Source organism: Buteo buteo, chromosome 12 (assembly GCF_964188355.1).
Source record: "Buteo buteo chromosome 12, bButBut1.hap1.1, whole genome shotgun sequence".
Classification (NCBI taxonomy): Eukaryota; Metazoa; Chordata; class Aves; order Accipitriformes; family Accipitridae; genus Buteo; species Buteo buteo.
This window is the reverse complement of record NC_134182.1, coordinates 8,516,320-8,531,043: the sequence shown is the minus strand read 5'-3', so window position 1 is coordinate 8,531,043 and position 14,724 is coordinate 8,516,320. Positions and strand designations below refer to the sequence as shown.

The following is a 14,724-nucleotide window of genomic DNA, read 5'->3' as shown; positions in this document are numbered from 1 at the left end:
AGTAGGGGTGTAAGGCTGGTGCTGCGCAGCTGAACAGCTCATTCTCGCACGTGTGCCTGATGGTGCCCCAGGTCTCAGTCTTGTGCCATTTTCGCCCGAGATGACCATGAATCACCTAGTCTCTGCGTAAGACAGAGTCCTCTCTCCCTCCAGAAACTCCTCTGTCATCCTCTGTGCTGCCTTTTGGGATCTCCCACCACTTGAGACAGCTGCTGATGAAGATTAGAGTATCCATAGGCAAACAGAGATGGTATAGAGGAGACCACCTTCTCTGTGCATACGCCTTTCTGGCTGTGCCTCTTGCCAGCATGCACCCAGGACAGCACCAAATCCAGGCATGGTGCCATGAAATGCCCCAAGGCATGCCTGAAGAGGATGCCCAAGCCACGTGCAGTCATCAGCAACAAGCAGCACATGGCCCAGGCATGCCCAGTTAAACCTCCCCTTGGTTTTGTGTGCTCGCACAGCCCTGCTTGCTTTGGCATCCTGTCCGACAGCCCTGGTCCTGAGGGTATCTCCCCTGTCTTTGCTACCAAGTCAGTGCAAAGCAGAGCAAACAGTGTTCATAGCCCCAGCCCAGTGCCAAAATCACTTAGCACAGTGCTCTTGCAGCAGTGGATGTCATCAATTACGCAGCAGCTAAGGAAGGTCATCCTCTCAGCACAAATATTTATACGAGGAGCCTATGGCAAATGTCTCCATTCTTGACACTTCTCTGTATTTACATCCTTAAATAAAACTCCTCAATAACTCCCCAAAATGAGCCATACCAAACACACTGTTGGGCTCTCAGTTAATGTCACTTGTAATCCTTCTCCTCTGAAGCAAATCCTCAACATCCATTAAAACCACTTAAACCATCCATTAAGACCAGCCTTCAAAGCCTGCCCTCAAACACCCTGTCCCCCTAGCTAATCATTCCTCCTGTGGTCCTCCCTCCTCCTGACCAGCAGAAATCACTTGTAAGACACGCTTGAAAGCCTGGCATATAATTCCATCAGTTTTCTACCGATCCCATTACTCTTGTGCACGCCCCAGCGTCACCACCTGGGCTGCACTTCAGGCAGATGCTCTTTCCCTTCTTCCACAGTCTTCTCTGATTAGAGTCATTTCGGGGAGTACTTGGAGAAGAAAGATGATGGGGGAAGAATATTGCAGCAGGGTCATGTAACAGGATATAAAGTGGGATAAGCAAGCTACAAAGCTACTCAGAGCATTGCCCCTTTCAACCATGGCTACACGATAGCCTGTAGTGAAATTCAAAATGGCTGGTAATGGAGCTGTAGGTATTTATCACCTCCAGTGTTTCCCATTTGCTGTCTTCACAGTAGAAAAACAGTAAACAGAGAGATAGAAGGAGATGACATGAGAAAAAAGCCTTGACATCAGGGCAAAAAGTCATACAGAGACTGGCAAAACAGAGGTGTTCCCTGGGTGAGGCTCTGCTAACCAGCCTGTGACCACACACGTATACATTGGGCATCAGCTGATGGCATGCCCTGCACAGAAGATACATCTGTGACTGTAAGAAAGCCTACAGCTCTGAGAAGTAAGGGCCCGGCAGCAAGGTCATAGCAAAAGCCTTGCAAGAAACCAGAGGACAATAAGGTATCTCCAGAACCAATGCAATGCCAGACTGCTGGCTCCTGATCCAGGAAAGTAGTTTCTGTAGCCCTTCACATAGGTCAGTTTGGTTTCTGCACTTGGCCACCACACAGTGAGATTTAACACTCATGAAAAAGAGGAAAGAAGAAGGTTGTTTTGTTGTGTATTGCTACACAGCACAAAAGCAAGCTTGGCTGAAGAGGTATGAAAGGTAGAACCACATCTACATAACGAGAATTCATTTACGACCTGTCCATGCCTCCTTCCACTAAACAGCTACTCTTGCTCAAAGTGGTCAACACATTTGGAGTCTCCTGTTTTCATATGGGCCACTCAAGAAAAGATATGGAGTGAAACATGGGGGGAAAAAAAATTAACAGGTCCAGATACTTATTAAAAAAAGGAGTTGGTTTTTTTTTTAAAGAAAAAAGCCAAATGATTGAAACCTTAACTTTTTTGCTTAAGCACACCAGTTTCAACTACAATTTTGGCAGCAAAAGCTTCTGAATTCCAAGAGGGAAACAGTGAGTCAAAGAAAGAGAACGGAGGTTTGGGGCACTAACCAGACACAGGAGGGTCCCCCTTTAAACTCCACCTCAGTGAGAGACTTACTGGTGAAGAACCAAAGCAGTGTTCTGAGGTATTCCCATGAACGATGGGAGAAAGGCAGAGAGGTGGCAGGTCTGAGACCCTGCAAGTGCAAGCTGTATTCATACTGTTGGCAGTCCTTAGAAAGGGTGGGTGGAGAAGACATGGTAGTGTTACCCTCTTTTTTCTATCTCCCTCTCTATTTTTATTCTCAACAAAATGTGTTGAAAAGTTACAGCTTTCTTCCCCGGGTGGAAAAGGAACATGTTTTGAAATCTCAAAGTTTTGCAGGACAGGAAAACTGCTCTCTGCCCAGCTCAAAGGAAAAACCACATCACCTACAAGATCTGCACACGCACACTCAGGAAATACGACTCTACCTAGAGCTTATTAGTGCGACTATAAATGAATTGTTCAGCTCCCTGCAGAATTTATGTACCTTGCTTAGCTTGCTGACTTTGGCAGTTTCTTCTATATTCCAAGCAATAAGAATTGTCTGCTGCATTTCTTTTCTTGCATGGCTAGTTTAATACAACTGAAATATTTTCCTGTGTTCATTCTTTGTCATAGATACTTGTCAGACTTCAAAGAAATAGAGTACTATATTCACAATTTTTCCTCCTATATCCCCTGTCCTGGTTCAGCAATCGGCATTTTCCAGTCTCAATCTTTTTTCCTATTCTTTATAGAAAGTTTCTATAATATTATTTTAATTTCTCTTACCTAAAAAAGGAAAAAAAAAAGAAAACCCACAATAAAACTCTTCACCTTTCCCTTCCCAAGAGAAATAGTCTAAAATAGGAATATATTTTCTTTATATAGTGTCCTGGATTAAAGATATTTTGGAATCAGAAATTTGGTTGGTAGAATTTGATTCCTGCAGCAGTTTTCTTACCTGCAAAGGAAAGAAGAAAGTTTCTATGTGCAGCACTGAGAAGACTGAGAGCCTGAGGGTAGAGCCATCCTCAGTCTGAATGAAATCACGTGAAATGTCTCTGCTACAAGACACAACCTATACCGATGCCACAGATCCATAACGGCCCTCAGGACCTGACCCATCCTCACTGATATTAAATCAAAGCCAGTAATGCTGTGGGGCTGCTGGTAGCATGGCAGGGAGAGGAGATGTGGCCGTGGCGGCATGGACCTGTCAGGAGACCTTCCCACTGGCATCCTACTACCTGGGGTCGGATCGAAGCACTTGCAGTGCCCTGGCCACGGTTTCATTGCTCCCTCACCCTATGGAGCCAGGTAAGGCTGGCCAGAGGGACAAAGCTCCTTCTCTGCAAGCCTGTGCCCAGAGATGGGCTGCCCACACCCTTCACCTCAGCAAAACAGCCATTGTGGTCCACAAGAAACAATCTCCCTTTCCCACTCATGCGAAACCCCAGGGCCTGGGGCCATTACGTGCCCGATGGGATGGAGGAGCCCTGCAGGTGCAAAGCAGGCCCTGACTATTCCCATCTCCACAGCTCACAAGTGGCAAGAGGTGGGAGCCTTCCTTATGGCCTTGCTGACAAGCACGTGTGACTTGCCACGGGTGGCCAATGGTTGGGGGATGCTACTCCCGAAGGCTGCCATCACCGCCTTATTCATGGTCTGCTGTGGGAAGAGGGTGGCCGCCTGCCTCAGGGGTACAGGATGGGCTTGGCTCAGCTCTCCAAGAGGGACACCTCTGTGTTCTTGTCCCACTTAGGGTTGTCCTGGCTTTGAAGTAGGGCTTTTCCTTGTCCTTTTCAGCTGATGATGACTGTCACTTGGGTCTCATGGAAGACTAACTAGAGCTTCTGGGAATGCCAGGGCATGTAGGGTCAGCTGGTGGTTTAGAAGATGCAAAATGAAAGGGATTATAGCACAGGACTCTCAGGCTTGCTGCTGATTTCTCTTCCCCCATTCCAACTCATACCATTGACTAGCACATTAGACGATAATGGATGGTTCCTTCCTTGGCCCACAGCAAAAAGAGATGTTAAGAGAGGGAGTGGGATCAGGATAGAAAAGGTGATTTATGGCTCCCAGACACCCACACATACTAGGACTTTTTGAGCACTCATTTATGAACCTGTAGTTCACAGAAAGACAAGTAGCTAGAACCAATGCAAAGACACTCAGTGTCTCTGTTTGCCACAGTTCATGTGTGCACAGTATATACGTAACCCCCATACCAAACGCAAAGCATATAGTCAGCTTCCCTGCTCTACCAATACAAAATTAGTCAAGCCCACAAACCAAATAAATTACATACAACTTGAGCTCTTTTATGCCCTACAAAGAGCCAACCTCCAGCTCTGTAGGTCTGCAGCTGTATATAACCTACTTTGCTTGGCAGAGGAGGTCTTCTGGTGTGCACCTGTGCAAAGAACCACCACTATCTCCAGTGCTTTTCTGGCAACGGATCACGCTTAATCTGCTTCATTAGTACTGGTCAGGGGAAATGACATTTCTAATTAAAATATTCAGCAGAGCTATTCTTACCAGAAGTTTTTGGCTCACAGAAGTCTCATTGTGGAGCTGCAAAGAGAGGGGGAAAAAAAAAGCACTGCAGGTACAGATCTTGTGGTTGTCTTTGGCAAAAAAAGAAAAGAAAAGGCAACCATGGGAACCTGTTCCCCAGCACAGACTTTAAGTTCAGGACTGCTTTCCATGCCAACTTCACAAATGACATTTCTGTAAAAGTAACTACCTTTGGGTTGAAGTATAGCCAGTCAAGTGGGTAACCAACACGCAGCTGAAAACATAGAGATACACAGAAATATCTATGTCATCTTTGTTGAAAGCTGAAAAAGGAAATGCTTGTCCAAAAAAAAACAACAACAAAAAAAACCCTCAACAATGAAAACCAGCCCTTGGACCAGTATGCAGTGTGGAACATAGCTTGAAAAAGAGACTAAATAAATAAGGACACCTGTGTCCAAAGTACCCAATTACTACAGCAGAACAAAGACATTCTGAAATGGTGCTGCTGCTCGTCCTATCTGCAATGAAAGGGGAAAAAGAAAAGGCGGATTTGGGTAAGAGTAAAAACAGAGGAAAAGGAAAAGACACTGCTTACTTATTTCTGCATGGACTCTAGCTGGACACGGCAGAAGAGGGGATGGGCCTTGGCTAACAGTGTCATTAGATAAAAATCATTCCTTGACAGGAAAGGTGATGATGATTAAGAGCCAGATTGATTGATGGGGGCAACAGTGAGACATGGCATATATCCAGGTCAAATTATACCATCTTCTCAACAGCCCAAGTGAGATGATATGATCTGCATCAGGCCAAAATTAGAGCCCAGCATATTTTTCATTGCAGCCTTCTGTTTCTTTGTAAGGACCTGAAGGTATTGAAATCTAGGCTGACATAATACGCTGCAGGCTCTCCCTTTCAAAGGGGAGGAAAGAGAGTGCTAAATCCAAACATACCGATTCTCTTTTGCCCTAACACAGCTCCTGTAAATTCCCAGTGCTTTTTTTTTTTTTTTTTGGTCCTTTTTAGTTTTTGAAGGTAAGGGATAGGGCACAGAGATCACTATTATCCACATGGGGAGTTGCATGGTCCCAGCCTGCAGCTCAGGTTTGCTTGGTCGCACCCATGAGAGCACCCTTGAAGGCAACTCCCTCCAGCTTGGGAAAGCGTGGGGATGCGGCATGAGAACAAGGGGACTGGGGGCCACTGTGGGGCTGTAACCAAGTGTCACCACCTAGCTTAGCCTGGGACCCCAAGGGGTGCTCCAAGGTCACAAGTTCTCAGAGTCATGTAGAAAATAATTTCTAAATAATTAAAAGAGCTACCCGCTGACAATTCTTACATGCTATTTAAAACTCTTATCAAGGAAGGAAAACAGGAGACTCAATGTACAGAAATACATCCCCCCACCTGGAAATTATGCTATAAAAAGGAAGTAACTTAAAATAGGAGTTAGGATGCAAAGACATCCAACATCCAGCTTCCCAGGCTCTGTGCGGATCCAGAGCTTGGACTATAATAACGACTCCTATTTCAGTAGCACCCCAAGCCTTGAACCAAAACTGACCAGTGCATGATGGCTTGCCGGTGGTTGGTCAACATTTAATGGCAGAGCAGGAGCACTACACACATTTTGGGACCCCCAGCCCCATCTTGTGCATGCAATACGGAGGCCAGAGTGCCCAAAGCCAGTCCACTATCCATTTTGTTCTGTTCAGTGACTACCCACAGCATCGAGGCAGTTTCCACCACAGACCTCCAGCTGTGCTCTGCCCGACCCTTTGCCATCTGCACAAAAAGGGAGAACATGCAAGCAGAATTTAGCAGGCGGTTTTGCAGGTGCTCCGTAGGTTAGGATGGAGCCAGAAGGTTAATTGTGGTCAAATGTGTTGTGTTTCCATTCACATACCCCTCCGCTGTCAGTCAAAATTGACTAGGTAGCTGTAGCGATGTGAAAGGTCCCCCTGCCCTTTAGGGCAGTCAATTCTATTAGCATTTTGCAGGATTTGGTGAACAAGTGCTTCTCTCTGCGGTATTTCAAGAGATGAAAAGTTGGCTGATATTCCATCTGAAAATCAAAGGTGGCCTGTGACTGAAATCACTCTAATCTTCCAGGCAGGTTGGACTCCTTGAGTCCATCTCCACAAACAAACAAGGATCTGGAATGAGGCAGGAGACTGCCAGAGGCATGTGGAAGAAAAGGGATAAACACATTGTTGGGGTCAGCTCTTGTAAGCCACCGTATTACATGCTTGTTGTTAGGGAGAGCAATTTTATCGGAAAAAATGTTTCCAAGTGAATTTTCTATACAAAGATAAATTATTAATGGAGGATAATCCTGGGAACGAGCTGGAAACATCTGCATTTAAGCCTCAATGCAAAGGGAACAAATGTAAACCCAGAAGAGATATCATGTCAATGTGGGTACTTGCTCATTGCGTGACTGCACGTTCAGGTCAGTTATCCCACTTCAGTGTTTACTGAGATCATGCTTGTAGATCCTGAGATGTCAGAAGTACAAAAGCTTGCTGTACTACATCGCTAATTAATTTTGCTACAAAGATTAAAAAAAAAGGTATTTTGTGCCTGACAAAAAAGTTGCGTGTTTGGAGAAACTGAGATGAATGAAGGTCTACTAAAAATGACTGGATATTGAATCAAGGGAGCAAACAAGAACATGGACTTCATGTTTTTAAAAAAGCAGTGAAAAAAAATAGGTGAGTTCAGTAGGGAATCCTTCAATTTTCCATCTGTGTGTTATTTTAACTTCAAGTTGTCTTCCTTACTGTGGTCTCTCTACTCAGAGGTGCAGCAAGCAAACCTCAAAAGGACATAATACTCCTCTGTATCATCTTCTTTCCTCCCTTGGCTGCCTCTCTTACCAGAAAAAAAAATACAGTAAGATCTGTTTGAGGTGGCCTGGTCATGTTGACAAGCTAGTCTTTAACCAGAAGTCACACAAGAATCATAATCAAAACCTCATGGGACTATTTCAGGAAAGCATGTGGGCTGCTGGAGTGAAGGATCTACTGTATATGGAGAAATTGGTGTAGCTCTCCTGTATTCCTCCAAAATGACACATGTGCCACAAATAATCTTCCAGGGTTTGGGACTGAAGCTTGCTGGCCCAGAAGATTTATTTACATTCAGCCCTTGTCTTCATAACAAAAGGCTTGACCACCCCTCATCTCAACATTAATGAGAACGTACCCTGCTTTCTCTTACCCAGTTCTTGGAGGTAGTCTCTCCTGAATAAACACAGTAAGAAATAGCAAGCAGAGATCTCGCATAGCCTCTAGGCTACAAATGGATCGTTATTCACGCAATGCTTTTCTCCCTAAAACCCACACATTGTCAGGGTTATTTATAGGGCTCCTCCCAGCAGTAGCAGTTAGCAATATAAACAGCCAGTAAATTTCAGGGGTGCGCTGGATGCAAAGATAATTCTGGTTTTGCACTTTCACTGGGTGTATTGGGAGGTTTTGTCTATGAACTTGGAGCCTTGTAGGACCTTCAAAGCCAAAATAATAAAATTCATGCTGTTAAACATTATTCACCAAGTTGAGAGGTTGCAGCGTCGTGTCTGAAATGGTGGGTGGCTTTTTAGCAAACGCCCTTTGCTGCTGAACAGGGGGCAGGCTCCAAACTGAAACTCACCTTGTGCCTTTGTTAAAAGATTTTCAAAGGTGTTGCTGGAAGGTAACTGCTTAAGTGCCCCTTGGTGCTTTTGAAAACCTCTTCTGCTTTACGAACCAATTTGCAGGTCCAGCCCCTCTGAACCGCTCCGGCAGCGTGCGATAGGCAGAGCGGCGCCCTGGTTAAATATTTCAGACCTAAAACAACGCCAGGAGCTCCCGAGGCGTGCAGCCGCACATGCTTCTGGGCTGATGTCTCTAGCAGGCAAAGACAGCTTTGCTCCACATGTGGGCAGCTACCAGAAGACTGCAGCAGGGCCACTTTTGGCAGAGGATGTCTCGCAATAAAGACTAGAACCAGCTTCTAGATCCCTTTTCTCCACATTGCCCAGGACTTCCCAGGGGTTGGCTGCAAATGCCTGATACTTCATTTCCTCTCTTCACCCAGCTTTTAAATGGGAATGAGTTGTTTTTGTTTGAACACTTGGCCTTCCTTGCAGTAGTCCTCGAGAAACAGAGTCTGTACACTGCCTTAAAAGCTGACTATGCAAACAGATAGGACACAGGACTGTGAGTCAGGAGGCTATGGCTTTCATCCCAACCCTGATTTTAGCCGAGTATTACCTGCAGAAGGTCACTTTACCTCTCATTTCCACGCCAAATATTTGGACTATGAGCGCTTTGGAGTAAGGATAACACCTCCTTACAATTTTGGACAGCATCAGCCTTGGCAGAACTCTGATTTTAGGTGAATCCAACCACAACAGTAAAAGGCAGCCCGTAGACAAGGTCCCAGGATAATCAGCATGATCATGGCAACAGACAAACATTTTACAGCTGAAGACACTGAGAGCTAAACCCAATGAAGTTAATGAAGATCTCGTACAACTCGACAGCTTGAGTTTTCCTTAATATTTTCACCAAGTCATTCCCTCTAACATATCTATTAAAGATGAAGTTTGCTAATTATACAGCTATGTAGCACTGATACTAAGTTAAAGTATTCCAGCTGTATAAATAGAGAAACACTTAGGCAATTGCTTTTGATTTAGGTAATAGTTTTACTTGCTGCTTTAGGGTTATTTAAAGAAGCTGCTCTCCCTGTTAATGGCTAAAATAAAACAAGCTGACGGGTGGATGCCAGCATCACAAATCAATCCCACACAGTCAGCTCTCATTAGCACCTTGCTGGCAGTATCTCTCTGAAGAAAGGTCCGTGCCCAAGTCAGGGAGAAAACAAGCTTTCCCCTGACACTATCACCTTCAGAGACTGAAGCACACAGATACTGCAGCCAGGTCACTTGGCCTGAATGTAAAAAAATGAATGGGAAATTCTGATGACTGACATTTTTCTGAATGCTCAAAAAGGTGCTGTGTTAACTCAGCACCTTGTTCCCCCAAAACCTGTGGTGTTGATTCAAAATGATGCGACAAGCAAGGCTCAAAACAGGAAACAGAAAAAGGAAGTATGATGGTGATAATGAGGCCAGGCAGTAAATCAGCAAGAAACAAGCACATTTTCAAACCATCACTTATTCATGTGAAGTTTTTAGTATTAACTTGGATTCATCTTTCTCCCCAATCTCACATCTTCACTTACTTCATGACAGTAAGTATTCAGGGTCGATAGACAGAATCGTTTGCAAAACTGTGAAAGTAATTTGCTCAAGAGTAGAAGTTGCAAAAAGGTGAATGGAAAGGCTACAACTCTGGCCCAAGCCAGTACATAGCAAGAAGCACAACTATGTTAGTCTCTGGCAAACAAAAGTGAGCAGAGTGCAGCCTGTAGAAACACAGCAATAGATGACCCTTTCTTGGGTTGGGTTACAATGGTACTATCTAATGCACAGAATATACACTTATATGCTTGTTTTCCCTCATTAAACTCCTGGGCTTTATTTGTAAGGTGAGCAGAGAAAAAAAAAAAAAAAGAAATTTTCCAAAAGAACAGGCAGCAAAAGTAAAGTTGCTTCAAAATAATGTTTAATGGTCACCTACCCCTTGAAATTGAGAAAGGATAGGGTAAGATAAATGCAAGATTTAAGATTCCAGCTATTTAGGATACACCTGCATGCACTACTGTATAATAAGTGTTGCTCAGATTGTAGCTAAAATAACAGTACGGAAACATGGAAACTCATCAAACCAATTGATCTAAAATGCCTCTGTGAGATGACAGGAAAAATTTGGGAGCAATAGGTAGTCAAGCTACTCAGATACTTCTCACAGATGGATTGAGAACCTTTTAAAAAATATGAATATGTTTGACGAGAGTGATCTTCAACAAAGATTTGCTCCATGGCATTGGTAAGCAGCTGAGAAAAGCACAGTTTGGCTATTGGAAATCCTTCAAGTCCTGTTGTCAAGTAGGTGTTATAGGTGGTTGCTCTTTCAAAAACAGGTCAGTTTTGAGGAGTGCAAGTGTTTGGAAATCATTAGATAGCTTGATTCCACCTGTATTCAGAAGCACAGGAGGGATATTCTTCCAAATGAGATACACATCTGCATTCGGTTAGAAATCTAAATCTGGTGAGAAGACAGGTCTCTTTGGTTGAGTTTCCAAAAGTATTTTTCAGTCCGAACAGTTACTATAAGCCGAAGTAAAAAAAACCCCAAACCCAACAAGCAGCTGAATGCAAGTCTTGCAAGATTTTGCTTGATAAATATGAAAATGTGTTTTCCAAAATGAGATTGTGCTTGCTGATATCCTGGGGTGGATGTCAGCCTGGTGGCTGTGCTAGAGCAGGGTAAGCTTCAAGTCAAAGGTGAAGGTACCAGTGAACGTGGGCATGAGATTGACATGACTCCTCAGTGACAGGCAATTGGGTGTACTGCAGCCTATATTTATTCAGTTGGCCCATCCCTAAACTGATTGGGCTGGTGTTTGCAGTAGGATGAATTTTAACTGGATGCTCTTAGCTGTAATAGCATATTGCATTTTAATTTGGTTACTTAACAGTTTTCACCAAGAGTGAGCAACATGCTCTAGGAAAAGAAGCAGATAAATGAAATCTAAGCATCTTCATTATTTTGTCAGGAAAAGGACAGGTCACATTTGTTTGACCTTTTTTTCCCAAAGACCAGTCTTTGCCCAGTCATGCGCAATCATGACAGAAGTTCATTCCCCACTGTTAGCAGGACAGGCAATACTGAAATAAGTGCATGATGACATCTACTTGTGTTAAAAATAGCAAAACAAACCAACCAAACAAACCCCCCCAATTAATCAGCAACAGCAGCCTATTCAGTAAAAACAACATGGTATCGGCCCCTTTAAGCAGAGGAGATTTAAACCTCTGGGAGTCTCTGGGATGAATCTCCCAGGCTCTTGCAGCAAAAGGGTCTCTCTGTCACTTGCTGCTTTCTCCTTTTCCCTCCATGTGCAGTCTCACACTTGCCCCAGGTGGCTGAGCTCCAAGGCACCATCGCTAGCCAATTGCCTGCACTGTATTCTCCTGGGTGGAATAAAGATCCCTTTAAAAATAATTGTATTTCAGTTAGGAGGGAGGCAGAAGGGTGTGCTAGACCCAAGCACGAGGCTAGAGAGCTCTAGCTAGGGAGAAAAGCTGGTCTGGTCTGTTTGTTTGCCTCTTTGAAGGGCTGCTTTAGGGTCTGGCTCCAAGTTCAGGATTTTCCACGCTGAACCTGATTTGAACCTGAATTGGAGCCCAAGTTTCCTTTGGACATAAATCAGTTTAGGGACAAGATCTGTCCAGAGACACATGTGAGCAACTCCTGTTGAAGTTAAGGGCTGATGTGTGCGTGCACATGTCTGTGTAACTGTAGGAAGGTCATGATTACGTGCCTATTTTAAAAACTTTGGGTACTTGTTTGATGTGTTTTTTGCCTTTCATTGCCTCTGTACTCAGTAGTGATTCCTGTTTCTCAGTGTTTGGAAAGAACGAGGCTTCTCCTGACACTAGCTGTTGGTCTCAGAAGACATCATATGTAAAGTCTTGCTGGATTTCCATCTCAGTCAGAAGTTTACAACAAAATTCTGGAAATGAGAAAGTCAGGGTTACGTCCTTCTGCCTGGCACACACATGCTGTCTCGCTGTGGCTGATCAGAGCGAGCCAAAGCTATGCAAGATGTCCTGCAAGACTGAAAACATTGAACCAACTTCTCTGCACCTTCTACACTGCTCCATGCCACCTCTGGTCTCTATGGGACTGCACACATTCACATGTGTACAGCAAGCCATTAACCTTAGGTAGGTAGAGGTTTTTAGTTTAAAAGAAAGTCGGTAAAAGCATTCCCCTTCAGCAGACCCATCTCCCAAAGATTTTATTATTCTTACTCATTCTGAGATGTCTTTTTCTCCATGTGGAAAGAAGCCCTCTAGTTTTCTTTAAGAGAAGTCTTAAACATCTGGTTAACCTGCAGGCATAACAAGGTAGGGGGGAAAAAAAAAATCACCTGGGGAGCTGTATGACACATGCACAGAGCATGTGGGAAGTTTCTTAGGGAATTTTTTTTTTCCTGTAAAAGGAGATTGCTCAAGAAGCAAAGGCCAGTTTCCAGGGAGAGTGGCAGCCTTACACCTTGAATAAAGCAAAGATCCTAAACAAATACAGACTTAATTACTTCTCTAAGCATCAGCTGGAAAGCTGTGTATCACAGGTATGTCATCAAGTGAGCAGTCTTGTTAATCATATAACAGATGGTTGATCTCTTCTGGTCCTTCTTTACAAAAGGCCACTGCTGTCTCTACTGGATGTTGTTTCCACAGCAGATGTGTCTTAGAAAATGATGGAGTTTGCTTTCTGGTTATGATAACCTTAAATACTTAACAACTACCTTTGTATACTGCATTCAAGAGACTTTTTTTGGTTGTTTTTTCTCCTGAAAACTATAACAAAAGTCAGTTCAGCATCAAGTATAGAGTTGCTCTGTGTGTGGAAAAAAGCTAATAGCTCCAAGTACAGCACAGTACGGAGTGGATCTCCATACCTTCAAGCTCTCGGGGAGAAGGGAAAAAAAACACTGGATCAAATTTAGCTTTGGCGTAAGCGGGTGCAATTCCCAGAGGGATTTGCACCCGCTTATGCCAGGATTGAGTTTGGCTCATGGAACTTGCAGGGTGGTCGCGTAATTAAATTATATGGTGGTTCAGTATATTTCTACAATGCCAAATGATGCAATATTTTTTCAAAAGGGACAGCTGTGCATTATTTAAAACAAACTAGCCTAATACCTTCATCGCCCGCTTGCTTTCAAGATTCAGCAGTTTTTCAACCCATCATTGAGGCATCTCTTAAGCTTTTGTCTTTAGACAGGAACACTGACAGTCTGAATTATACGCTGCTTCCTCCTTATTAGAAGCTGCTTATAAAAAAAATACTGCCACTGTGGTCTACAGTTCAATGAAGTCCATTGTAAACTCCCCAGTATAACATAAACCTCCCTAAAACACATAAAATTATTGGCTTCCAAGACAAGTCTCACTGAAAGAAAGCTCTGTATTTAGTCTTTGCTTAAAACACAGGTATTTAGTTTGGAATTCAAACTCCCAACTCAGTTTTAAAAGGTTGGGTCCAAGGAAAGTTGACACGGACCATGTAATTTTAATTAAAGAAAGATTTTGCTCCTTTATGGCCAACAGGGGCATTGTAACGTTGACATATTGATGCTAAATAATTATGAGTCCATAAATAATTCAGTATATAAAAATGCTGTATGGCTGGTGCCAGGTAGCAAAGGGAAATAGCATTGAAATAGCTGACCTGCCAGGTTACTACTACAATGCCAGGGGATAGACAGGTAATGTGACCTAGCAGCTATCAAAACAGTGAACACCACAGGCTACACTACCCACAGAGAGCACTTGAAAGTGGAAAACCAAGGGCTGTCCAGTTTTGTCACCTCAGTATTTTAGCACCACTGTCATAGAAGAGGATAAACTTTTAGCAGTGGTACCAAGGAGAAAGGCAGTAGGGAAATCACATGCAGAAAGAGAAATATTAAAAAGCAAATTAATGATGAATTTAAGGTGGCTTTTTTTTTTTTTTTTTTTTTCCCCAGGAGCTGGGCAAATACCACAAACTTATTTCCATGGATAACCATTCACCTTTAAGACCGAATTCAGTTCAGATGTGCTCCTGACCCTTTGGCATTCACTCTCCATGAGCTTTCAGAGTCAAATATTCATTGGCATGGATAACTGGGGAAAACAAACCTTAACCTCTCACTCTAGGGTATCCACGCCAGCAGGGACATATTTTAAGAAAGATGGTATTTTAAAGTTTTATTTATTTATTTTAAAGTTCGATAAGGAGTCTTGCAGCTCTGGACCAAATGAAATATGTCACGCAAGTTTGTGATGAGAACTGTACCCACAGGGCTTTCCGAATATGTTTCTGCTCTGTGCCATTAGCTGTGATAACACTTGAAAACGCTCTGCCTGTGGATGCTGCGCAATCAATACATTTTATACACAATGAA

General features: G+C 43.5%; 1 long non-coding RNA gene across 2 annotated transcripts in view; it reads right to left on the bottom strand.

Moving 5' to 3' along the window:
* The window catches only part of LOC142037566 (uncharacterized), a 178,921-nt gene that overhangs the window by 90,783 nt on the left and 73,414 nt on the right, over window positions 1-14,724 (bottom strand). The window contains exon 1 of one of the 2 annotated variants that reach the window (XR_012652405.1): window positions 5,246-5,272. The exons of the other annotated variant lie outside the window; for it this stretch is intronic. This is a non-coding gene — a long non-coding RNA (uncharacterized LOC142037566). Of the gene's footprint in view, window positions 1-5,245; window positions 5,273-14,724 lie in introns of those variants that run through there. 2 annotated transcript variants of the gene reach the window in all.